Source organism: Mauremys reevesii, linkage group 11 (genome assembly GCF_016161935.1).
Source record: "Mauremys reevesii isolate NIE-2019 linkage group 11, ASM1616193v1, whole genome shotgun sequence".
Taxonomy (NCBI): domain Eukaryota; kingdom Metazoa; phylum Chordata; order Testudines; family Geoemydidae; genus Mauremys; species Mauremys reevesii.
In genome coordinates this window covers 25278756-25305327 of record NC_052633.1, presented here as the reverse complement: position 1 = coordinate 25305327, position 26572 = coordinate 25278756, and the positions used below count along the sequence as shown (strand labels likewise).

The following is a 26572-nucleotide window of genomic DNA, read 5'->3' as shown; positions in this document are numbered from 1 at the left end:
AGCTTAACAGAATCAGATGAATCTAGAAAATAAAAGTGTCAAATCCTGCTTGCTCTTTTCATTGACTGTACTGGGAGGAGTCACATTAGGAAAGACAAGATAGATTGCAAAGAACACGTTCTTATGTTTCCATATCATTATTTCCAGGCAGTGCTTTATCACAATATTAAAACATGAGTTTTACATGTATTTATCGAAAATGTTTAAATATGCATGGTCATGAAGCACTGCACAACCTCATTTTATGTTATTCATATTCAGTGAAATCAAATATTTTCCCCCTTGATTCAACTTGTTTTAAAAAAAGAAATGCTGACTAAAACAAAAGAATCATCCAAAAAGACTATTAGAATAAAGAGATAATTTGAAATATTGATGCTAACTGAAAGGCTTTCTTTTTTTTCTGAAAAGCTATTATGTGTCTTCATCTGGAGTTTTTGTTTTTGTGGGATGGTCTTTGCATAAGCAGTTATGAACAATGGGTGGTACAGATTTTTGAATTTGTCAGATTGGAATTTTAAATAGCTACAAGAAAGCAGGCTGGTCAAATGATATAATAATAAGCCACCTGCTCCAATTAACATACTTAATTACTTTCTATACACACTTTGTATATCTTTTTCCCATGAACCCATTTCTAATGAAGAAATTATTACTGCATTTTTTCCCTTTGTTCTACTATTTAAATAAGACCAATTCCTGAAATCCTGATTCTGTTTTCACTCATTCCACATTCAGGTAAACCTCCTAAGAAAATAAATGGAAGTCGAAGGCCTTGAAGACTGCTAATCAGTAAAATTTGATTTTTTTCTTTAAAGCTGATCCATTCCTTGCTTTTCTGTTTTAAAGTGATGAGTGAACTGTTCCATGAAATTTACAAGCCCTTAGGTTTGAAGTAACACATGTCTGACAACAATTCTTGTACTTAACATACTTAACTGTTTCTCTTACCAGTCCCATATAGTCTTTTATCACAGAAACTAATCAGCTGATGCTGTGTGTTTGTGGTGGTGCTTTCAAGCCTTTTTCCTTCTGCAGCTTTTGTTCAGAATTGTTTTATTGTGTCAGTGACTAACCAGGCCTCCTTGGATTGTCATCTTTTATTGCCTGTTCCTGCCAGCTGCAAAAACACTGGCTTCCTTTTTAAATCAAGAAATGAATTGTTATAGGACTAGAGAATGGTATGATTTCCTCCACATAGTCCTCCAATCAGAAAATTATAATTTCTGGGATGCATTAGCACAATATACTAGGAAACAGCTGCATAATTTAACTTAATTTTAAGCAATATCTCATTATAGCTCGACGGTAAATTCAGCAAATTCACATTTAGTTTCTGCTGCTAGTCTTTTTCAGTGTTTGCACTCAGTCCTGTTTTTCATCCTCCATTCTCATCCCAAGGTGCTGAAAAGCCATATTTATAGCAAAAACACAAGCATAGCTGTCCTTAAGACCAAGCTTTAACTACTAGCTCAAAGTGAGATGGAAGCCTACAATTCAAACACTACAGAAGAATAAGCTCCTTTAGCTGACCTTGGAAAAGTTTATTGCAAACACACTGAACAAGATCAAAACAGAAACCTGAAAGCTGAGGCCACTTATAGATGGATAGATTTGGAAATGTGTGTATTCTGCAAGTGAGACCAGGCTGAAGGTCTGGAATAGCAAGTTAGATATATACCTACCAACGGTGTGGGGATAGTGAGGTGCAACTTTCTTTGATGATCAGTTTTGAACACAAATACAGCTAGCATGTTTTTAGCAGCTATATTGCTCAGGGATTTGTTTTAAGCAGCAGGGCAAGAAGAAGCCAGCTGTATACTACACACTGAGGGTGAAATCCTGGTTCCATGGGAATTTTGTCACTGACTTCAGTGGATCCAGCATTTTACCCCTCGCCTCTAACACGGTTATAATAAAGGGTTGGAGCCTACAAACCCAAGTTGCTCATGTGAATAGTCCTAGTGAGGCCAAAATGAAGTCAGTGTAAGATGTGTAGGTATTTCATTTTGATGTATGAGTTACTGAACAGAAGATTCTGAATTACATGCTACATAGCTCTTCTCCTCCAATAGGTGTTTGTGTAGTTTCTAAGAAGTTCATCTACAAAGAAACTAATTTTGAGGACACCAATAATAACCCCTGTCTGTTAATAGTTTTTGTTTCTCATCCCCTGGCCTGCTATGAATTGTTATCCTAAAAGGTTTTCCTGTCTTCCTAGATCACTGTATTTATGTAATGGATCCAGACCTAAAGATCTTTTTTTTTTTATCCTGATTCAGTCTAGACCTTGGATAGCACTGGCTATGCTAGTTCTGGGAAACTAGGACTTTATGAATATCAGCATTTAATGATTGCCTAGAAAGACCGTTAACTCCTGCTTATCTGTATGTGACATGTTTTTTTCAATCTCAGGCATGGTTAAGAGTGATAGGAATCAACTATAGTGCAAAACAGGCTACCATTTTCAATATTAGAAAAATAAGTTGGAGTATAGTTAAAGGGCCAAATGATGGTTGCCTTACTCATATAAGTAGTTCCATTGGTATCGTTGAGATTACTTGTGAGTAAAATGGCTTAGCACTACAAGTTGTTCACACTCCTGCCAAAAAGTGTTAGGCTGTAGCTTAAATTGGGTCCCAGGGGACTTCAATGGGCCTGCTCACATGCTTAAGTGCTTTGCTGGATTGAGACCCTATTGCACACAACTATTTCTTCCCCCTTCTGATCATACTACTTAAAAGGAGCCTTTCAATTTATGCTTTGGTATGTGGTTCTATAGAGGCAAGATGTACACTATTCATATGCTTGCCTAGCTGCAACTTCTTTATTTGTATTCTTATTATTTCCTTGCATGGTGTCAAGTATCAGAGAGGTAGCCGTGTTAGTCTGGTTCTGTAAAAGCAGCAAAGAATCCTATGGCACCTTATAGACTAACGGACATTTTGCAGCATGAGCTTTCGTGGGTGAATGCCCACTTCATCGGATACAAGAGTGGAAATTTCCAGGGGCAGGTAAATATAAGCAAGCAAGAAGCAAGCTAGAGATAACGAGGTTAGATCAATCAGGGAGGATGAGGCCCTGTTCTAGCAGTTGAGGTGTGAAAACCAAGGGAGGAGAAACTGGTTCTGTAGTTGGCAAGCCATTCACAGTCTTTGTTTAACACCACCCTATACCGAAAACCTACCGACCGCTATGCCTACCTTCATGCCTCCAGCTTCCATCCCGGACACACCACAAGATCCATTGTCTACAGCCAAGCACTGAGGTACAACCGTATCTGCTCTAACCCCGCAGACAGAGACTAACACCTAGAAAATCTCCACCAAGCATTCTCAAAACTACAGTACCTGCACGAGGAAATAAGGAAACAGATCAACAGAGCCAGACGTGTTGCTCACAGACAACCTGCCAACCTGAAGCATATTCTCACCAGTAACTGCACACCGCACCATAGTAACTCTAGCTCAGGAACCAATCCATGCAACAAACCTCGATGCCAACTCTGCCCACATATCTACACCAGCAACACCATCACAGGACCTAACCAGATCAGCCACACCATCACCGGTTCATTCACCTGCACATCCACCAATGTAATATATGCCATCATATGCCAGCAATGCCTTCTGCTATGTACATCGGCCAAACTGGACAGTCTCTAAGGAAAAGGATAAATGGACACAAATCAGATATTAGGAATGGCAATATACAAAAACCTGTAGGAGAACACTTCAACCTCCCTGGCCACACAATAGCAGATCTTAAGATGGCCATCCTCCAGCAAAAAAACTTTAGGACCAGACTTCAAAGAGAAACTGCTGAGCTTCAGTTCATTTGCAAATTTGACACCATCAGTTTAGGATTAAACAAAGACTGTGAATGGCTTACCAACTACAGAACCAGTTTCTCCTCCCTTGGTTTTCACACCTCAACTGCGAGAACAGGGCCTCATCCTCCCTGATTGATCTAACCTCGTTATCTCTAGCTTGCTTCTTGCTTGCTTATATTTACCTGCCCCTGGAAATTTCCACTCTTGCATCCGACGAAGTGGGCATTCACCCACGAAAGCTCATGCTGCAAAACGTCCGTTAGTCTATAAGGTGCCACAGGATTCTTTGCTATTATTTCCTTAAACCCCTGAGCTATTTGTATGAAATCACATGAAAAGGTATTTCCATATATTTATATTTGATATTTTTACATGTTTAAAATATATATTCACATGCATCCCATGCCATTCTGTTGTCTCACAATATATTTCAGTATCTTTAAACTATTTATATGGCATCATCAAATGAAAATATAACACTGTTTAGTATGATACAAATGCTTTCTAACTTGTCTCTATCTTACATATGATACATGTAATGAAATAAATCTAATATATTCTATAAAGCTGTTGAGAGGTTTATAAAATAAAACTAAAAATCTTCTAGTTGTCAGTGGTCTAACCAATATTATGCTCACTTATGATCTCTCCAACTGACCATTTGATGGAGACTTTAAAGTTTGAATTTAGTTGCCATATTTCATCCACACTTACGGTGAGATACACACAAAGATTTTATCACTACCTGTTTGAAATAGCATGTATGTTACTCAAATAGCATCTCCTAATGAACACCCTCACATTTTATTACCTCTCAAATTAATAAACTGCAATGACTCTGAAGGAAGTGGAAGGGAAAAAGGCTTTCAGAGAGGTGAAAAGCGATAGCAGACAGTCTGGTAGACATTTACCATTAATGCAGCACCTGTAAGAGCCTCTATAATAAACATTGTACCATTATTTGTACTATATAAGTACCCTTTTTCGAGGGTTTTAATTCCAGACAGAAACACAGAATGAAAGAGGTCACTGTTTGAAATATATTTTAACCTGCCTTTTTTTAAGGTTATTGGACACCAGAAAAAAATGTTATACAAAATGGGGCATTTTAATTTACACTTATCTCAAAATATATTATCCTATTAATGTTTTGGCTCATATGTCATGAGCTCATAATATGGACCAACATGTAATTTTAAACCATGTAGTATACTGACTGGAATGGACACTTACAATAGAAAGTTTTCACTGTAGTGTTAAAAAAATGAATAACAGTTCATAATACAGCCAAAGTTACTTTATTTCCTCTGCCTCCCCCCCCTCCACCCATTTCTTTTTCTACAGTGGGGCTGAAAAACATAAATAGCAGCGCAACAAGGAAGTATGCTCCAAATTTGGCACAAAAGAGCAAATCCTAATCTCAGAATACCAGTCAAGCGATCAGGCTAGGCATTGTAAAACTACTCAGTGGAGGTCAGGTCATCTCCTCAGGTCTCTCCTTGGCTGCTACTGTAGCCTCAGCAGATGTGCCTCCTCTGCCAATCACACCTCCTCAAGGTTACTGCTACCACCTGGATCCACCAGCTCTGCTCCTTCACAGACTTGCCAATGTTTTGGGAAGCAGAGAGCTCTCAGGGAGCATCGTCCTGCTCCACCCTCCAACAGAACTCTGCTAGTTGAATTGAGATTAGGGGCTTCTGGTGGAGAAGGAGGGGGGCTTCAGGGGCCTGGGCCTGGAGACAGGAAATTTTAGATTAGATTTAAATATCAAATCCAGATTGCTGACACATTACAGGTTCCCTGTGATTAAGCTTGTCTGGTACAGGTCACAGAGTCATATCATCCTGCTTCAGCCACTGTTTAGTCCTCTCTGAATCTTCTCACTCACAGACTTCTCTAGTCCTAACTAACCTAAATAATTCTGTGCCATTGGCAAATCTTACCATCTCAGTATTCATTCCCTTTTCCACTATTCCCCAAGAGGATCTTGTGCAGCAGCCAGTGGGAGAAAAAAACAATGCCAAAGAGCTGGCGCTCCCCATTCCCTCAGCCACTCAGCAGAGATCTTCTAAAGTTTGGGCTTCTCCAGTGGAAGGGGCAAATTATGCCTTAGTTTATAATTCTGTGCTTGCTCAAGGGGAAAAAAAATCTTAGTAAACGGTAGTTCAATCTGAATGAAATCTATGTAGGAAGGCCTTCTGGATTTGGCCCCATGACTCCATCTGGAATATTTTAAGGACACACTTCGGAGATAATAGAAATGTTTAACAATGTTTCTTCTTCTCAGGATTTAACTACTGTGCAGTATGTGTATTTCAATAATTAAAGCTCTTTTGGAATTGTAATGAAACATGAAAAGAAAAACTTTACAGGTGAAACTTTTGTAAGGGGGGGCGTTCATCAAACGCTTAGGGTAAAATGAATTTGACACAGAAATCATAGCCCTGGGAATCCATAAATGCTTGAAATTATAACGTAATTATTGAAAATAATCAATCATTCTTGTAGCTTCTGCTCTGTGTAATTCACCACCCACCAAGATTTGGTTAGCACCTAATAAATTTGTCATTACACAAAAGGTAATCAAAACAGAGCAGAAGCTTGTTGGATAATTCTACCAGGTTAGCCATATTAACATGAAAGTCAAGTGCATTTTTTTTCTGATTACTGCATGTTTCCATATGCACATATCCAGTAGATAAAATTAAGGAAGCTACAGCTATAAACTAGCCTTCCTGTCAAACAATATTGAGTCTGATTCTGACCTTACTGATGGCCACATAATTCAGGAGTAACCCCGATGAAGTCAGGAGAATTATTGATGTAAAACTGTGTATGCTGAGGATCAGGCCAATTATGTGACAACATTTGATTAATTGTTTCCCATTATGTGGCAGGAGCAGAGAGATGAATGCATGAATTCTCCTCCTTCTATCTCAGGGAGGGCAAGTGGGAGCCAATCTTGATGCAGGATTTTTGCACCAAGTTCTTCCTCCTTCTGAAGGACAAGCAGATTTTTTTTTCTTGCAAGACACCCAGAGCTCAGAAATTCAAAGGTCAGAAGCAGGCCAAGGCACCCAGGGCAGTGCAGCTCATGTGGAGACTGGTTGCTAGGAAACTGGAAGAGGCTCAGGTAGGCCTTCACACAGGTGCTCCTGGGTTCTGTGGCATTACCCAAGACTCAGAAAGCTGAAAATGTTGGGTTAACACCCTGTTCTTTCTCTAGAGAGGAAACTACAAACAGAATTATGGAGCTTTTCCTATCCCCTTCAGGTAAGAAACAATCTGAGCTTGAGTAAACACTTCAGGATTTGAGCCACGGTACTTAAAATATTAAACTTTATCACTTACTCAAAACAATATACAGTGAAACCGATCTCAAGTGACCACTGAGGGGCATGACAAGCTGCTTATTGAATGCATTCCTCCAGCAGAATTGTATTGATGATACTTAGGTCTACTTTGGGATGGTCTTTTAAACAGTAGGTGTCCTGCTGTTTAGAACCATTACAGGATGAAATGGATTTTTTTTTTTAAAAAGCAGACTTGATGGTTAGTGGTTAGAAAAGTAGCAGTAAAACAGCTCATTTTTGCTCTAGGGAAAAGAAAGAAAAATCAATACATACAAACAGTAAGATTTAAATCAATTTTGTAATGTGTGACTTATACAAATATTATTTTTGCTACCTCAGTAACTTGCTGTTTTATAAAAGAAGGTATAAAACCTCCTGTGAAATATTTGCTGAGATACATCTAAAATAATCTAACTGCAGTTAGCCTGTGGAACTTGAAGCATCAGGATATTAGAGACCTTAGCAGGATCCAGAAAAAAAGCTTAGGTGTTTATAAGGATATCAACAATGTCCAGACTTATAACAGTAAATATTTTAATTAAAAGGTTTGGAAGGGATATAAACCCTCATGTTTCAGGACATCATCAGACCTCTAACTAGTGATGATTGGGAGGCTAAAATTTCCCTGGGGGAAAGTTATCTCATAACTACTAGGGTTTCCTGAAACTTACTCTAAAGCAGCTGGTACAGGCTACTATTGGTGACACGCTGCTGCTCTAGATGGACTACTATTCTGATCCCATTTGGCAGGTCCTATGTCCGTATGCCACTCATAGCTACCTGTGTTACAGGGTCAACAAGTCAGGATGCTGTTCCCACCCCCACCCCCCAAACTTTATTAGACAATTCAGAAATCTGCAGTAAGTAAAGACTGGCCTTAATATGTTCTTGCTACAGATGAATAACTCCTATAACTTGAACACAGTTACTCACAGATTAGGACTAGATTATGTCCAATCTGAAGGACACATGCAGGATCTTAATAAGGAGAAAGAACCCCTCTTATACCATTGCAAGGACTACCCAGTCAGTGTGTGGTATGTGATTACTCTCTTCCCACCCCCCTCAAGCAGGTATGTGGAAATTGGGCCGGGAAAGGCCTGAATGGTTGGAACCGTGGCTTTATTCCCCAACACACTGACCAGGGCAGCTCAGCTAGATTACAAGGTATAATAATTTGCTGTGGGTATGAGTCCATAGAAAATACTTCTCTTCCAGTCCTGAGGGTAAGGAAAAAACAAGGTCAGAACTTGGTTGCCCAGAGTTAATTCCCTGAATTATTCTTTGGGTTGCTCAGCTGTGCTCAACCCCATACACAGGGTTTGGGGCAAAACTGCAATCTAGCCTCTATCCTCATGTAGTTGAGGTTCAAATTTGGCTCTTCACTTTGATGGGAGCTGCACCTTATTTACTTCAAAAGCTGAACTGGTCCCCGCAACACAGCAAGCCTGTCAGTTTCATTCCTTTTACAGAACCACTGACAGTTGAATAGGTGTGGTTTACACTATTTTCCCACATAGCCACTTCATTTCAATTCTGACCTACTTACACAGTCAGGCCGATCATATGTTTCTGATATCCCTCTCGCTTCCCTCCCCCTCTGCACCTTCTATGAGAACTTAAAACAGTATAAATGTACTTGAGCCTGACAGTAGGTTTTTTGCTTTTTTAAAAATAATTCTTCCCAGAGAACAATTTTCTCAATTTGATTTTTTGTATTGTGTGTCCTGTATTGTTGTGAATGCTTTATTCGTGTAAAGTGTCTCTCGTAAAATCCATTTTGTCTACCTTTTAGGGAAGGTACCACTGCCACTGTTGTCAATGTAGCAACTGATTAAGAGTAACATCTAAAGTAACAATAAAACTAGAATGTGAAGAGTAAAAGAAATTTAAATAATTTTAATTACTCACTGTACTCAGGTATACAACAGAACTATTGGCATATACTATTAGTGGCTGTCTGATATCCAACCATACTTATCACCAAGGAACTGAGTCTCTGTTCTACATGAATTAACCTTCATGTTTCTCCCTTAGAGCTTTTGAATGTCAAAAACAATAACAATAATCATGATTAAAATGTAGCCTGAAGTCAGGTACCTGATGCAATAGATGAATCTTTAATTGAATTTTAAATTGCTTAAATAATGTTAAATCCAAAATTTTCTATGTGGATGAACATTAATTTATCCAGAGAAAAATGTTTCATGTTTAATTCAAAAGTTTAAAATTTTTAGTTATTAAAAGATTCTAATTTAACATTTCCAGTATAGAGATTAAGCAAAGCTTAGAAAACTCTGCCAGCACTGAGTCTTTGCTTTTATTCCAGGCAACTACAACAAAAATAAATTGCATAACTCAAAAGCAGGTTAGCATTACGGTAGATTCTTTATAGTGGCAGCAGTTCATTGATGGCTAGCAAGCCAGTAATAAATGAAGCATTAAAGCACAACAGGTCTGAGTCATTAACTTGTTAGTAATCTGACACTTACATAGACTGATACAGTTGCCTGGAAGATAAAGGATTTATCCATAATGGAAAAGCCACTAATCAGAAGTGTTGTGTACAAAAACAGAAGGTCTGGTTCCTGATCAACGTGTTAAAGTTAATTTTAAAATGTACCCTCATATTTTGAATGCATTGAATGGCTAAATAATATTGCACTGATTTGAAAATATTATGTTTAGTTGTCAAATCAAAAATAAATGAATCCCCCCAAATACTTTTCGTTAATCAACATTAATTCGATATGCCTTTGTAACATGATATTGGTTCAGGGGCAAACAAGGACCTTCATATATGCACAGAAACCTATTGGCTTAGTAGACTGGTAACCTAACAGATATTAATTTCTCATACAAACTCTCCAGTGTTATAGTGCTTATATTAGATGATCTCTCCCACTTAAATTTGATGTTGTTGAGCCTAAAATTAATCTAGGTCAAAACCCAGTTTCCTGTCTTCTGGCAGGGGAAAATGTCAGATGCTTCAGAAGGAATGAACAGAACAGGGCAACTACTGAGTGATCCATCCCCTCAGACCCGGCTCCAGACCCCAGCGCGCCAAGCGCGCGCTCGGGGCGGCGTCTCAGCGGGAGGGCGGCAGGCGTCTCCGGCGGACCTCCCACAGGCATGCCTGGGGAAGGTCTGCTGGTCCCGCGGCTCCGGTGGAGCATCCGAAGGCGTGCCTGTGGGAGGTCCACTGGAGCCGCGGGGCCAGCGGACCATCCACAGGCACGTCTGCGGGAGGTCCACCGGAGCCGCGGGACCGGCAACCGCTAGAGTGCCCCCCGCGGCACGCCGCCCTGCTTGGGGCGGTGGAAATCCTAGAGCCGCCCCTGCATCCCCTGTCATCCAGTCCCACCTTCTGGCACTCAGAGCTTTAGGGACACACGGAGCATGGAGAGTTGCATCCCTTACCATCTTGGATCATGAATATTGATGGACCTGTCCTCCACAAACGTATCTAATTCTTTCCCGAACCCAGTTATGCTTTGGCCTTCACAGCATCCCCTGGCAACAAATTGAACAGGTTGATTGTGTGCTGTGTGAAGAAGTATTTCCTTATTTTTATTTTTAAATTTCATGCCTATTTATGTGAAGCAGGCTCACATAAATTATGTGAAGGGGTCCATGAAATTCACACGTGAACCAGGGGTAAATAATGCTTCCTTATTCACTTTCTCCCCACCATTCATGGTTTTATAGACCTCTATCATATCCCCCCATGGTCATATCTTTTCTAAACTGAACAGTCCCAGTCTTTTTAAACTCTCCTCATACGGAAACTGTTCCATATCTACAATTTTGATGCCCTTCTCAATAACTTTTTCCAATTGAAATATATATATTTTGAGGTGGTATGACCAGAACTGCCCACAGTATTCAAAGTGGAAGAGTACCATGGATTTATATAGTGGCATTATGATATTTTCTGTCTTCCTATCTCCCCTTTTCCTAAGGGTTCCCAACCATCGTTAGCTTTTTTGACTGCTGCTGCACATTGAGCAGATGTTTTCAGAGAACTATCCACAATAACTCCAAGATCTTTCTTATGTGGTAATAGCTAATTTAGACCCCATCATTTTGTCTGTTGATTTTATCCCTCATATGCTACAAACTGGGAGGAAAGACATTATCAGTGACTGGAAACAGGGTCTGGAGAAGACTCAAGGGAACCCCTGCCCATCCCTTCCCCCTGCCGCCCCAGGTACATACTGCAGTTAGTCCTTCAATTACATATTTGAGTTTCTTCAGAACTCTTGGGTTAATACCATCTGGTCCTGGTGACTTATTACTCTTTTTCATTTATAAATATGTTCTAAAAACTCCTTTATTTATGCCTCAATCTGGGACAGTTCCTCAGACTTGTCTCCTAAAAAGAATGGCTCAGGTTTGAGACCCTTCCTCACATCCTCTGCACTAAAGACCAATGCAAATAATTCATTTAGCTTCTCCCACACAGCCTTGTCTAAAACTTCTTCTATTGAGGCATCAATTTAGGACAGTACTTTAGATTTGTTGCTAAAAAGAATAAGTTAGATGTGGCTGTCTCCCCCATATCCTTGAGTGCTCCGTTAGCACCTTCACTGTCCAGTGGCCCCACTGATTGTCTGGTAGGCTTCCTGCTTCTGATAGGTTTATGGATTGTTGGGTTTTTTTTTGTCTTTTGCTAGTTGCTCTTCAAATTTGTTTTTGGACTGCCTAATTATATTTTTACACTTGACTTACCAGAGTTTATGCTCCTTTCTATTTTCCTCAGTAGGATTTTACTTCCAATTTTTAAAGGATGCTTTTGGGGGCTCTAATTGCTTCTTTTACTCTGTTTAGCCATGGTGGGTTTTTTAATCCATACTGGGTTTTTGTTACTGTTGGTTTTTTCAGAGGTGGGGAATGTATATATTTAGTTTGAGCCTCTGTTATGGTGTTTTAAAATTAGTTTTCCATGCAGCCATTTCACTCTAACTATTCCGTTTAATTTCTATTTAACTAGTTTCCTCATTTTTGTGCAATTCCCTTTTTTGCAGTCAGTGTGACTGTGGTGGGTTTCTGTCCCCTCCTGCCCCCTCTCAGCCCAAAGATGTTCAATATAATTACATTATGGTCGCTATTTCCAAGCATTTCAGCTATATTCAGCTCTTGGACTAGATCCTGTGTGCCATTTAGGACTAAATCAAGAATCACCTCTCCCCTTGTGGGTTCCAGAACTAGCTGCTCCAAGAAGCTGTGATTAAAGGTGTCTAGAAGTTTTATCTTTGCAGCCCATCCTCAGGTGACAAGTACTCAGTCAATATGGGAATAGTTGAAATCCCCATTTATATTGGCTTTTCTGCTTTTGTAGCCTCTAATCGTCCTGAGCACTTCACCATCACCATCCTAGTCCTGTAGTCAGTAGTATAGTTCTACTGCTTCACCCTAATTGTTCAAGTATAGAATTTCTATCCATAGAGATTCCATGGTACAGTTTGATTCAGTTAAGATTTTGACTATATTTGATTATAAATTAGGGTGACCAGATAGTAACTGTGAAAAAAACAGGACAGGGGGTGGGGGATAATAGGTGCCTATATAAGAAAAAGTCCCCCAAAATGGGACTGTCCCTATAAAAACATCTGGTCACCCTACTATAAATGCTTTCTTTTTCATATAGTGACCTATTTTGTACCCTGGTATTACCATGTCCCACTGATTATCATTGTTTCACCAAGTTTATGTGATGCCTATTATATCAATATCCTCATTTAATACTCGCCACTCAACTTCACCCATCTTAGTATTTAGACTTCTAGAATTTGTATACAAGCACTTGTAAAATTTGCCACTATTTTGTTTTCTGCCTTTGTATGATGTAATTGGATGGAACTCTTTTTCAGTTGACTTTTTTTTGCATCAGTTCCTCCCTGTACTTCCTTCACAAGAGTGTAATGAGCATAAACTTGTTAATGTTTGTGAGGCACTGGGGTACTATGATGAGGAGGCAGCCAAAAAGATAGAATTCATGGTGGGATATGTATTCAGTAAAATTTCCAGTTATGAAATTGTATTAGCAAGGATGGGAAAGGAGGGATATAGCGCCTGACTCTACCTTCATGTTGGGCACCGCTTTACTCTCCCTATGTAGTTCTATTGACTTCAGTGGAGTAAGGTACCAATCAATATGAGTAAGGTTATGGGAATCTGGTCCATAATTTTGACGCTAGTCACATGTCTGTTCTTTCATCTGTGTTCATTTCTGTTTTCTAAAGATGGTCAGAACATATTTCTTTACTCTCATTTTGGGGTTAATTGAGACTTATCTTCCTTTTACAGTAGCTGCATTTTACTGTCCCGTCAACCAAGTATGTGCATCACAAAATAAGCAATGCATGAAAAGACATAAGGTTTATAGGAATATTAAATTATGGCAGCAGCAGCGTAGATTTATCAAGGCATTTTCACCACCTATTACTAGTCAGTCTTAGAACTCTGATACCATGTGGTGATTCTGGGAAAGAGTGAAACAGCCACTGCTGCATCAGCACATGGTAGTATATTAGATTCCCAGTCAGTCTCTGTGATAGATTCACAAATTAAAGCAGCAACAAAAAAGAGAGAAATCATCTTGTTCCCATCTATATTATTTATGTGTATAACAGTAGTGTGTAGGGGCTCAGTCAGTGATCAGAGGCACACAGGGCTACGCAGTGTACAAGCAAGTAATAAGAATTCCTTATCTCCTATGGTTTATGATCAGAAGCAACAGGTGGATGAAACAGACTAATGGGGAGATGTTAGGTAGGAGGGCAAAGTATGCCCCCTCTCACCTTTAAGTAAATTGAAATGGTTAACACAGTAGTAGTTCCACTTACAAAAACACTGCATATTCATTATACTCTTACCTATTGATAATTTGATACCTGCTATCCAAACTTGTTTTTCATAGTAAAAACTAGTTTGAAGTTGCCATCTGCCTATGGGAAATTAACATTAAAATGTCCTGCCAAATGAGCTACCTCGAGGAGAGGACATCACCATTTATTTGAGATTGTCTTTGAGTGGAATGCTTTGAATTCTCCATTTCTTAATACATAGAAAATCGGGGGGGAGGAGGGCACGGCGCGGAGAGAAGGGGCTATAGGTCAGATTTTTCCTTTATTAATTTATTTTTAACCCCATTGGCCAGAGAATTTGGAACTGTATAAAGTAATTGTGTGTGTGTAAAACAGAAGAGTGCATATTTTTTCAGCTTCAGGCAAGAAGTAATTAAGACTAAGAACTATCCAAGGATTATTTTTGCTTAAGCTTTTTATTATTATTATTATTATTATTATTATTATTTTACAGTCAACAAGGTACTAACTCTCAACCTCTGTTAACTTGAAAAATTATGAAAATTACAATTTACTAAATATACTAATTTTTCATAAGGGTTGTTGGCATGTTATGAGATTGATTTCTCAGTGTGATAGAGCTCAGACAGAATGAAATGCACTAAAGGCATATGAGATCCAAAATAATCAATACAGAATTTTTTTTTACTCTTAAATAGTTTCATGATGACATGTAGAACAAACTTTAAACCCACAATGGGAATGTTTGTTTAGGAATATGCACGCGCACACACAATTTAATACTGTACAAGTCACCCTGCCACCAAAAATAAATAAATAAATAAATAAATAAATCAGTATTTAGCTGCTGCATAAGGATGCTGTGAATCTCTTGGTTGCCCTATCAGCAAGATGAGGCTCTGACTTACAGATATTTCAGCTTTTGCAGATGTTTGATTACATCAGTAATTAGGATACTAAACTAAATATTTCCTTTTTAATAGACTGATACACAATGGGAAAGGGGAGGACTTAGTTAAGTTGTGTCCATCCCTTCTTTTTCTTATAAATTATCTCTGTTTGCAAGAAATCCTACACTTTGATCATGGACACACATTCAGGGCCTGAGTCTGCAATCTGATCTATGTGGAACTACTCCTGCACTGTGACTTGGTCTTGGCCTACACAACTTAGGTTGACAAAACTATGTCAGTCAGGTGCATAGCCGATGACTTCCCCTCTGCCCGGTGGGTGCTCGACTGTCCCGCCCCCCGGCCATGGCCCCACCCCTGCCCCACCTCTTCTCCGCCTCCTCCCCTGAATGCATCGCCTCTCCGCTCCCACCCCCCCGAAAGTCCTAAGCACCGCCAAACAGCTGATTGGCGGTGGGAGGGCGGAAGCGCTGTGAGGGACAGGGAGGAGCGGGGATGTGGCATGCTGGGTGGGGGAGAAGGAGGTGAGGAAGGGGGAGCTTGGCTGCCAGATGATGCAGAGCACCCATTAATTTTTCCCTGTGGGTGCTCCAGCTCCGGAGTACCCATGGAGTCAGCACCTATGGTCAGGTGTGTGTGTGGGGGGGTGAAATATATCCCCACCATCATAGCAATACTGAACTACCCCTCATTGTAGACTCAGGTATGTCAACAGCAGAGGGCTTCCATTGATGTAGGAACACTTTAGTAGTAGTATTTTATGTTTGTATTTTGTATGATTTAGAATAAAAGATAATAATGTAGCATGTATTGATGTATGATTTGACAATATCCTGCCAGCCACTCTTTTTGAATAGCAGAAAGGAATGGCCTGATACACCATTGGTAGAGATGCATGAGCCAGAATTTCTTTGTGTCTGGACTGATTTCAAGGCAGTAACAGATCTTTGAGGGTCACCAATTTGTTGTAGGTTTAGCATTTTAAAATAAGTAAAAGAATGCCATGATTTATTTTGCATTGCAACTTGATGTTTCTGTTGAAAATGTTCTGTGTAAATTAATTCTGTTTTGTGTGTGAATGAGGAATGTGTGTGTTAAGAAGAGATAAGTGTGAAGGCCATCGCTGAACCAGATGGTCTAGGGAGGAACCGGAGACAGACACATGGGTGCCAGGAACCTGCAACACGCCTCTGTTGAAATGTCAGAGGAAGGCAGATTGACGACTCTAAAGATGAGACAGGCGCCTATCAATGGGGACAAGACAGCTGTGATCAAAACCAGCATGGGTTAACTCCCTGAGAGACTTGATGAAAGAACAAGATAAAGGATGAGAAGGACAATTTAAGAAAACAAGCACTCGTCAAACAACTGATTACAGCATGATGGTGCAAAACTCATTGATCCCAGTGAGGAAAAATCACTATATAAACAGGATGCCTTGCCATGAAACTTTGGTTCATCCTGCCAAGACTTCCCCGGAGCATCGTGTCGCGACCAAAAGACCCCGACTCCTATCTACCCGTGATCAACCTAGCTGGCCACTAGATTGATCTGGACTCTGGACTGGTAACTATAACATCGACTGGTGGAACTGTGTGTGTGTGTGTGTGGTGTGATTGAATGTATATGCTAATTGTTGTATCTGAATACAAATAATGCAAGTAAAACCTTTGAAAGTAGCTTGGCTATTTTTAATTAACAGTTGGGATTTACTGATTCTGCTGTTGGATAATGAGGATTGATTAGTCTTTTATTAGTAGCCCACTGTAATGCAGCAGCTTCATGGAGTCCCAGCTACATTATGAAGTTGTGCTTTGTAAAGAGACTGGCAAATCTGTTACACCTCAAAACAATGAAATGGTCATGTAAACTAACTCTCAGGCAGCAAAATCAAGTTGATCATCTACAAATAAAAGAACAGGATGTTTGGGATACTTAGTTTGTTTTAACTAATGATGGGTGTCCATTTGTATTCAGAATTTGCATGTGCTTTTCTATGCCTGCATGTCCAAATCATGTATTTAGATATCTAACTAAGTAATCACTAGCATATGCAAATAAGCATATAGATTGCAGTTACCAGATTTGCACATGCAGTTGTGGCAACTGCATGCAATTTCAGGAGTTACTCAATATTCTTACATGGTCATTTGCATGAGCATAAGAATGGCCATGCTGGGTCAGAACAATGGTCCATCTAGCTCAGCATCCTGTCTTCTGATAGTAGCTGCTTCAGAGGGAAAGAACAGAACAGGGCCATTTACTGAGGTATCTGTCCCCTGTCCTCCAGTCCCAGCTTCTGGCAGTCAGAGATTTAGGGACACACACTGCATGGGATTGTGTCCCTGACTCTCTTGGCTAATAGCCACTGATGAACTTATCCTCCATGAATTTATCTAATTCTTTTTTTCAAACCCATTTATACTTTTGGCCTTCACAACATCCTCTGGCAATGACTTTCACAGGTTGACTCTGCATTGTGCGAAGTACCTCCTTTTGTTTGTTTTAAACCTGCTGCCTATTAATTTCATTGGGTATCCCTTGGTTCTTGTATTATGTGAAGGGGTAAATAACACTTGTCCACTTTTGCCACACCATTCATGATTTTATTGACATCTATCTTGTATACTCCCTTAGTCATCTCCCCTCCCCCAAATGAATAGTCCCAGTCTTTTTAATCTCTTTAATGGTGTCCCTAGCCTCTGTTTGCCAGAAGCTGGGAATGGGCGACAGGGGATGGATCACTTGATGATTACCTGTTCTGTTCATTCCCTCTGGGGCACTTGGTATTGGCCACTGTTTGAAGACGGGATACTGGGCCAGATAGACCTTTGATTTGACCCAGTATGGCCGTTCTTATGTTCTCTTCATTCAGAAGAACATACTCCAATCATTTTTGTTGCCCTTCTCTGTACTCTTTTCCAATTCTAAAATGTCTTCTTTTGAGATGGGGTAACCGGAACTGATTGTGGTATTCAAGGTGTGAGAGTATCATGGATTTCTAGAGCAGCGTTATGATATTTTCTGTCTGACTATCTATCCCATTCTTAAAGGTTCCTAACATTCTTTTAGCTTTTTTGACTTCCCCTGCACATTGAGCAAATGTTTTCAGAGAACTACCTGCAATGACACCAAGATCTTTCTTGAGCAGTAACAGCTAATTTATGTTACTTCATTTTGTATGTATAGTTGGGATTGTTCTCCAATGTGCATTACTTTGCATTTATCAACATTAAATTTCATCTACCTTTTTTTTTGCCCAGCCACCCAGTTTTGTGAGATCCCTTTGTAACTCCTCACAGTCTGCTGTGGATCAACTATCTTGAGTAACTTTGTATCATCTGCAAATTTTGCCACCACAGTTTACACTTGATCCATATCATATATGAATATGTTGAATAGTGCTGGTCCCAGTACAGATCCTTGGGGACCCTGTAATTTACCTCTCTCTACTGTGAAAATTGACCATTTAATCCTATCCTTTGTTTCCTATTATTTAACCAGGTTAACCAGTTACTGTTCCATGAGAGGACCTTCATTCTTAGCCTGTGGCTCTTTAATTAGCTTAAGAGCCTTTGGTGAGGGACCTTTGCCAAAAGCTTTTTGAAAGTCCAAGCACAGTATATCCACTGGATCACCTTGTCCCCATTTAGAATACTTTGAGGAGGTAAACAGATGAGTGAGGCATGATTTACCTTTACAAAAAATGTGACTCCTCCTCAACATATTGTGTTCATTTATGTGCATGATAATTCTGTTCCATATCATTGCAAAGAATATAAAAAAGTGGCCTTTTGTAATTTGTTTATGATGTACTAATAATAGTGTGTAGCTGTATGCCCTCTCATTTGAAGTGACTACAGGGTGGAAAACTAATAGTGATAGCGATCAAAAGATTTAGAGGTTAAATTCAAATAGGCACTCCAAAATTCAGATGCCTAACCTAAATGTTGCTGAATTATCTATGGGCCTTCATATTTTGCATAATAATTTAATAGTTAGCAGGCTTCTTGTAGGAGGTCCTTGAAATCTCCCTTGTAACATGTCTCACAGGATATTTGGACTGCCCTTCTTGTGCCATTTGTGCTGCTTCTGGTCCCAGCCAGAAAATATATAACTGAGTAAGGGAATTTTGGCCAGGACATCTAGTTTATCTCCCATTAAGAACAGCAAGACAGAAGACCTAATGATATTAACAATTGTATAGGAAAAGAGCCTGATATCTGAACTAAAGCAATAGTAAGACCCTGCTGATATAAAGAAAGTTAACAGAAGTCAGGCTGTGAGCGGAAGTCAGGCCCTTTTATAAACATACCTGCTTGTGAGTTCACAGAACCTCGCAAGAACAGGGCTGGTATTGCAAAAACACACTAGGCACAGGACACTCATGCAAACACATTCCAGAAGGATGGTTCCAGAACACCCCAATATTAGGCATGGTACAAACACACTCCCCAAAGATAACAGGAACGTGGTGACCCCTCCTAACGATAAGGTCAGGATGACAGTCTGATGGATAGAGATGTTTTGATTGAACCAACGTGTACAAGGTAAAGGCTAGTAACTATGTCAGAGGGGCAATATGTAACTTGTTTGTATCGGTGTATAAAGAGGGATCTCAAATGGAGTCTCTTTATCCAGCTCAGGGGAGGAACAAAAAATCCCACCATTCACTGTCACCATTGTCACAGGCATACATGTATTAAGTGTACTTGTAGCACATAGAGGGCACTAATACCGTGTTTTGTCGACAATAAACCTGGCTGGGTGTCTTCACTACAAACCGAGTCTGGTGGTCTTATAGGGCAGTTTGATCTGTGTGTTGGGCCAGCTTTCTGCACAGAACTTGCACAGCACACAGGAAGAACACACACATGCAGTCAATGACTAACTACAGCTATCAAGTTAAAATGCACATAACTTGAGCTGTTCTTCTAAAAAGATGAGGCATTTTTTAAAACAAAAAACCCTGTTTGTGAAGCCCAATAGATGTGTTACCAGACTATAGCCAACTCTTCTCCGTGAAGGGATGGAGAAACAGCTGAGCAACATCCACGTGTTTTCTGAGTCCCACACATGGACTCCAACCTTGGGAAACAGATCAGACTAATTAGTTAATAATCAGTGTGTTTAAAAAAAAATCAAGCTTATTACCTTTTTTCTGTAACAAATGCTTTAATATCATAAAGATAAGTTTCTACTGATGTAGTTACTAAAGCAGTCCATATTTATTTATATTTTCTGAATCCTTACCATAACACCTATGGAAATAATATCCAAGTCCTTCTTGTCCTTGTAAATACTGTTAAATGTTAAGAATTTGCATTATCTCAGTTTTACAGACGTATAGACAGAAAGGCTCATTTCTATATAAGTGCAAACTTAATGTCCATCAAAGGTTCAGCATGTGTCATACATGTGAGTACTGGGTGTGACTGTGAGAGATCTCTGACAGCAGCTATGATTTGGTTTTGGCAGGTAGCTATCTCTTTATTCTTTGAAGGGTAGAAATATGTCAGCATTTAAGAAGCAAACATATTGTTTAAGAGGAAAAAAATCTTTCTGTATGTCTGTGTGTACTAAAACTGTCACTTCTGAAGCGAATTGTCTTCCAGAATATGGGTAATGACTTGTCACCTCATCGGTTTGCTCTTCTGCCCTTTCATTATTTTCCTCTTCAGGCATGCCTTGCAATAGGAATGCAGCACTGTCAGCTCCCCAGTTGTTCAGGTAGAGCCCTGAAGAAGCAAACAAGTGTTCCAAAAACGCAGGAAAAATTATTCTGACAAATCTGTATTTCAGACACAATCATTTTGGAATCCCCTGCTTCCTTGCATAAAGAGTTTCTCCTGTTCTCATTCCTCTTCACCCCTATCTGGGGTGTATTGCTGAAGAGTCCCATATTCCCTTATTGACAATATCATTAAGATAGCCTTTCTAATTTAGCTATCAGAGGCAAACTTTTTTGTTTAAGCCATTAATGTGTTTCAGGTTCATCTGCATTCCTGTCTTAGGGACCCTGGTCATTAAATAAGCTTTTACACTGAGATGAGATCTGTTTGTTTTTGTGTGTTTTTGTTTCTTAAATGAAAGGGGAGAGGAGGACTCCCTTTGAGCCCTGAGTATATCATTCAGTTTAAGATAAATTTTGCAAACTTTGTGATGTTCTAATAAAATGACCCCATCTTACCTTTTTTAGTTCCAAAAAATGCATTCCAATTGGGTTTTTACACTCCTATCACTTTTCACAGGACTCCTAGGATATTTAAAAAATAATAAACAGCTTTTCATATCTAAACTATTGAAAAACATTTGGTAAAATCTGCACATGAAGGGTAGGAAGTGAATACCACTCAGTAACATAAAAATAGCTTTTTCAGCCCTTCAGGAATTCTCAGACTGCATTCATTATTGTGTGTGTTACATGTTTGGATAGATTCTTAATTTAAGAGAACCAGTTCACCTACTCCTAGTTTCATCTCATGTCATTACCCTTAACAAAACCATAACAATATCAATTGCATTTGAGGGGGCCCTCCAGCCACTGTGCCAGTTCCTATGCTCCAGGTCCTCCCTGAATTCTTTGCTGCAACCACTTTCAAACAGCACCGACTAATACAAATGCTTTTTTTCTGTTTGATTGCCCTGGATCACAAGAAACTTCTTTTGATGGTGACTTGCCACTCTGATGTATTCAATGGATTGTAACAGGCAATGACACAGACAGTTCACTACAAGCTCCTTTTGTTTCAAAATGGCTGATAAGCAACAGAGGTTGATGTCAGGACCTCACCCCAGTACTCTAGACATTACACTGGCTGACCACTGAATAGCAGATTAACCTCAGGGTTCTGTTCATAATCTTGAGAAGCCTTCCCTAGTCCAAAGCTTTGTCTTGCTGTGAATATGACCTACCAGTTACTCTTTGTGGGAGTTTTAGAATTTATGATTTTAAAAAAGATACTAGTGGAATCAGGAGCTTTTTCACAGTTGATCTATGGCTTTGGAAGAGTCCAAGACCATAAATCTCATCAACTTCAATGCTAAATAGACCCATCTCTTAGCTTTTGATTACCAACAATAATAAAAATAATGAATTTAAAGGATCATTGTACTTTAAGGTAGAAAAGGAAGAAAACCAAAGACCAGCATTGATTAGACTATGTAATAGACCCATATGGTTTAGTAAGATGCTCTCACACATAAGTGATGAACATGATATAAATGTTTTGATAGGATACTTATTTAATTTGGTGCCATCTTAAGTAGCTCTACATATCTTGGGAATATCAGATAAACTAATGTTTTAATATTTTTGGAATTACAGCAATAACCACCAAATCTAAAGTACATTTTACTTTTTGGGGAAGGCTGGTATACAGTAGACTGAGAATCAAAATTTTCATTCTGAGTCACCATAAATATACACTACATTGATGAATGACATCCAAAACTCTGAGACAGTTTCATTCTCACTTTGACTGAAAATCTTAATGTATAGCAAAATTTTCCAATTAATCTCTACTGAAATTTCTAAATTTGACATGTTATTCCAGTATGATAATTCTGAATCTAAAGTTATTCAGAACTTATAAAGAGTTGGTGTTAACAATAGCAGCTTGTAATCAATTGCTCACTCAACCTGCACATATAATTGCTGCACTGTGAACTTTACTCAGTGTCATTTTAATTGAAGCCTGTCTGATTAGATAATTCATAACTAACATTTACAAATTAGACACCAATACTTGCACTATATGAAAGGTTACTCTTTGCGTCTAATTTGTGTCTGTGTGAAGTGAAAGACATTGGGTTTCTCTTTTCTTCTGGCAAAAGAGGTGCTGTTCTTAGAATAGCTGTAATTAAAGATTCAAACAGTACATATTTGGAATGATTCACAGCGCATCAACTTTGTTATAAACTGCTTTTGGTGGGTGAAAGTGATTGTCCTACTCAAAAAGATAGAAAATTATGAAACATGTCAGTAAAAAATGACTAATGATAAATCATTTTTAATTAACAGAGCCTGTATGCCAATAACAATAAAGTGATTCATGTAAGAAAATATTTTACCTCTATAAAAGAATGCATAGTAAAAAGCTTATTTAAATATTGTGGTTAAATAAAGGTGAATGAAGGAAGGCCCTATGCTCATAGATTTTTAAGGCTAGAAGGGACAATTATGATCACCTGCTCTGACCTCCTATATAACACAGGTCATAGAACTTCCCAGAAATAATTCCTAGATCATAGCTTTTAGAAAAACATTATCAGTGATGGAGAATCCACCACAACCCTTGATGAATAGTTCCAATGGTTACTCACTTAAATTCAGACTTGAAATAAGCTGTACATTTTTGTCTAGTTTCAATTTCCAGCCATTGGATTGTGTTTTACATTTCTCTGGTAGATTGAAGAGCTCTTTATTAAAAATGTGTTTTCCATGTAGGTACTCATACTGTAATCAAGTCATCCGTAACCTTCTCTTTAAGATAAATAGACAAAGATCCTTGCATCTATCATTATAAGGCATGTTTTCTAATCCTTTAATCATTCTCATGGCTCTTCTCTGAACAATCTCCAATTTATCAACATCTTTCTTGAATTCTGGGCACCAGAACTGGACGTAGTATTCCAGCAGCAGTCACACCAGTGTTAAATACCGAGGTCAAATAACCACTCCACTTCTACTCAGGATTCTCCTGTTTATGCATCACATTAGCTCTTTTGATCATAGCATCACACCGGGAGCTCATGTTCAGCTGATTATCCACCACGACTCTCAAATCTTTTTCAGAGTCACTGCTTCCTAGGTAGTCCACCCCCATCCTGTTAGTATGGCCTACATTCTTTGTTTCCAGATGTGTATGTGTGTATATATATATACACAATCTGTATTAAAACATTAATTACTTGCACCCAGTTTGCTAAGTAATCCAGATAACTAAGACAATTGGTCACTGATTGAGTTATTGCTCCCCCCTATTTTTGTGTTGTCTCCATACTCAGTGATTATATGTTTTCTTCCAAGTCATTAATAAATATGTTAAATAGCATAGGCCCAGTAACCAATCCCTGCAGGTCCCCACGGGAAACAGACCCACTCAATGACTATTCTTCATTTACAGTTACATTTGGAGATCTATCAGTTAGCCAGTTTTTAATCCATTTAATGTGTGCCATCCCAACTTTACATCATTCTAGTTTTTTCCTCAAAATTTCAGACAGTACAAAGTTAAATGCCTTGCATAAATCTAAGGATATTACATCAACACTATTACTTTTACCAAGCAAACTTGTAATCTCAAAAAAAAATCTATTTTCCAGAAACACATTTTGATTTGTATTAAATATAGTACTTTCCTTTAGATCATTATTAAGTCTTGTATCAGCCTCTCCATTATTTTGCCCAGGCCGTCCCATTTACCATTTTAAAAAAGTTGGCACAATATTAGCTTTGTTCTGGAGCTTCCCTAATGTGCCAAGAGTTCTAATTAACATTAATGGTCCAGTTAGCTTCTCAGCCAGCTCAGCAACATTTCTCTTTTGTCTTGGTCTGGATGTAGTGTGATAACTTTGGAATGCTGCATTCAATCAATTCCAAAGTTTTAGATAATGTTCTAGACAAAAATGGACAGATCCCTATTGATTCAGCTGAAAATCTTAAAAATCAGAAGGGGGCAATGTCAAATGTACACACCCCTTACCATCCGATTAACACACACATCAGCTTCAGTCTGCAGATCAAAGAACTGGTTGATGGCAGCCATTAAAACCTTCCAGTACAACACCACTCATGTCAGCTTTGCCTGTCATCCTAATAGAGTTTTAAAATGTTGACACCCTAAATGGGCATGCACTGGTGCACTCTCTCACTGCTCCATTTCTAACTACATCTATTAGCAATCTGTTAATTTTGGGGTAGTATGTATATTGGGTTATCTTCTGACATTCATAATCTATACCCAATAACCACCAATTTTTGTTCACATTTTTTAAAAGCTGCCTTTTTAAACACACACGCACACACAAACACGGTAAGTCTTCAGGACTTAAAATCTCCATATTTCATGCAAGTGACTGAATATGTTGATTTCAATATCTAAAGAATATGTATATCCTCTTTCCATAAGTGTTAGAAAACCTATCCATCCAGGAACAGGGCCTTGTTTAGTAAAATAAAGTAATACAAAGATGGGATAGAGTCATCTGGCAATAGCCAATTTGAAATTTTACTTGTCTATATACACACACAAAAAAGTTGTAATTTTTAAAAATATCTTGCTCTGCTTCCATTGAGGTTAATGGGAGCTGTGAGGTGAGTGGTGATCGTCACCTTTGAAAATTAGACCACTTACTTGTACCTACATATGATCTAGGTTCCTAACTTTAGACACCCCTTTTTTAAATTGTTGATCTATCTTTTCCCCCTTTTTCTATTGCACTGATCACTATTTATTTAAAAGTGATTTTACCAATAGTTTCTACACTGGAGAGAGAAAACCCAGGTTTAGTCCAGCTACTAATCAGGCCCTCACTTGGCCTTTCCCATGTCTGACCCAGGTTAAAGAAAAACTACTAAGACCCACTTCCAATAGCCTCCCGGACCCTTCCTATTTGGTTTTCAGAACAAATCTGAATATTTTTTTAGGACTAAATTCAGTTCAGCTTTCTCACAGCAGCAATTGCAAGAAAAACGAGGAGGAGGCCAAAAAACAGAAGAGGAAGTTGAGGAGAAAACAAATAAGTAGTGTTTTGTTTTTGTCTTCTTGGGAGGAAGAAGGGAAAGAGTTGAACTAGGTTATGTATTGTGCATGATGATTCCAGCACTCCAAACCTACAGTGATGTTTGATATAGATGGATAGATAGAACTCACAATTTATTCTATTATGCTAGTGCCTGAAAAATGTAGAATTGTGAGAGCTTCCTGAGGCTTCAAAGACATGAAGCATTCCTTATAAATGAGCACTTTCTTTATCTCTTAATATCTTGCCTTTGAATTCTTCCCCCAAATCAGAGTTGGCTAGAGTAAACTAGAATACGCTATAGCTGAGTGAGAGAATTTTAACATATCAGTACATGAAAGGCAGTTTCAAGTGATGAAGAAAAATAGTCTTTCAGAAGTAGAGAGGGAAAAATGAAAGAAAAAGTGCACATGCCTTAGATATGCAAATAAGCTCCTGGCACCTTAACATTCCACCTGCCTTGCAGAGTATTTCCTGGTGCGCAGGTTGGCTTCCAGTGACACAATGGATTGCTGTAGTTTAAAAAAAAAAAGGGGGGGGGGAGAGGGGCAAAAAACAATTCCATTCCAGCAGAACAAGAAGCAATTTTAAAGGATCCAAGCCTATAACAATCTGATTACATTAGAATGAAACTGTAAAACTATCCATGATTATTGAGGTACTTTAAAAGTATAAAGTTCTAGAAATTCAATTGTTACTCAGTCTCCCCCACCACAGTCCCTAATTCGGAGAGCTCCAATTTTGCATATCCCAACTTGAGGCAGCTTGGACTTAATTTAAAAAAAAAATGTTAAGCACCCAAAACTCCAGCTGAAACCCCAGAGCTGTGGGTGTTCACTGTCTCTGAAAACTTGTGTGTCAAAAGTTGCGTACCTAAACTTGAGGCAACTGAAATTAGGA

The 26572-nt window shown here is 38.8% G+C and overlaps 2 long non-coding RNA genes across 5 annotated transcripts in view; one reads left to right on the top strand and one right to left on the bottom strand.

Annotated features, from left to right (window-relative positions):
- LOC120375115 overlaps positions 1-26572 on the top strand; it is a 268432-nt gene that overhangs the window by 15210 nt on the left and 226650 nt on the right. For all 4 annotated transcript variants that reach the window (XR_005586438.1, XR_005586439.1, XR_005586440.1 and 1 more), the window contains 3 exons: positions 739-792; positions 6730-6965; positions 7059-7105. This is a non-coding gene — a long non-coding RNA (uncharacterized LOC120375115). The remainder of the gene's footprint in view (positions 1-738; positions 793-6729; positions 6966-7058; positions 7106-26572) is intronic.
- On the bottom strand, positions 5055-12565 carry LOC120375117. The gene is made up of 3 exons (XR_005586443.1): positions 12370-12565; positions 7184-7427; positions 5055-5565 (listed from the first exon to the last, which is right to left on the bottom strand). It is a non-coding gene; the product is annotated as an uncharacterized LOC120375117 (long non-coding RNA).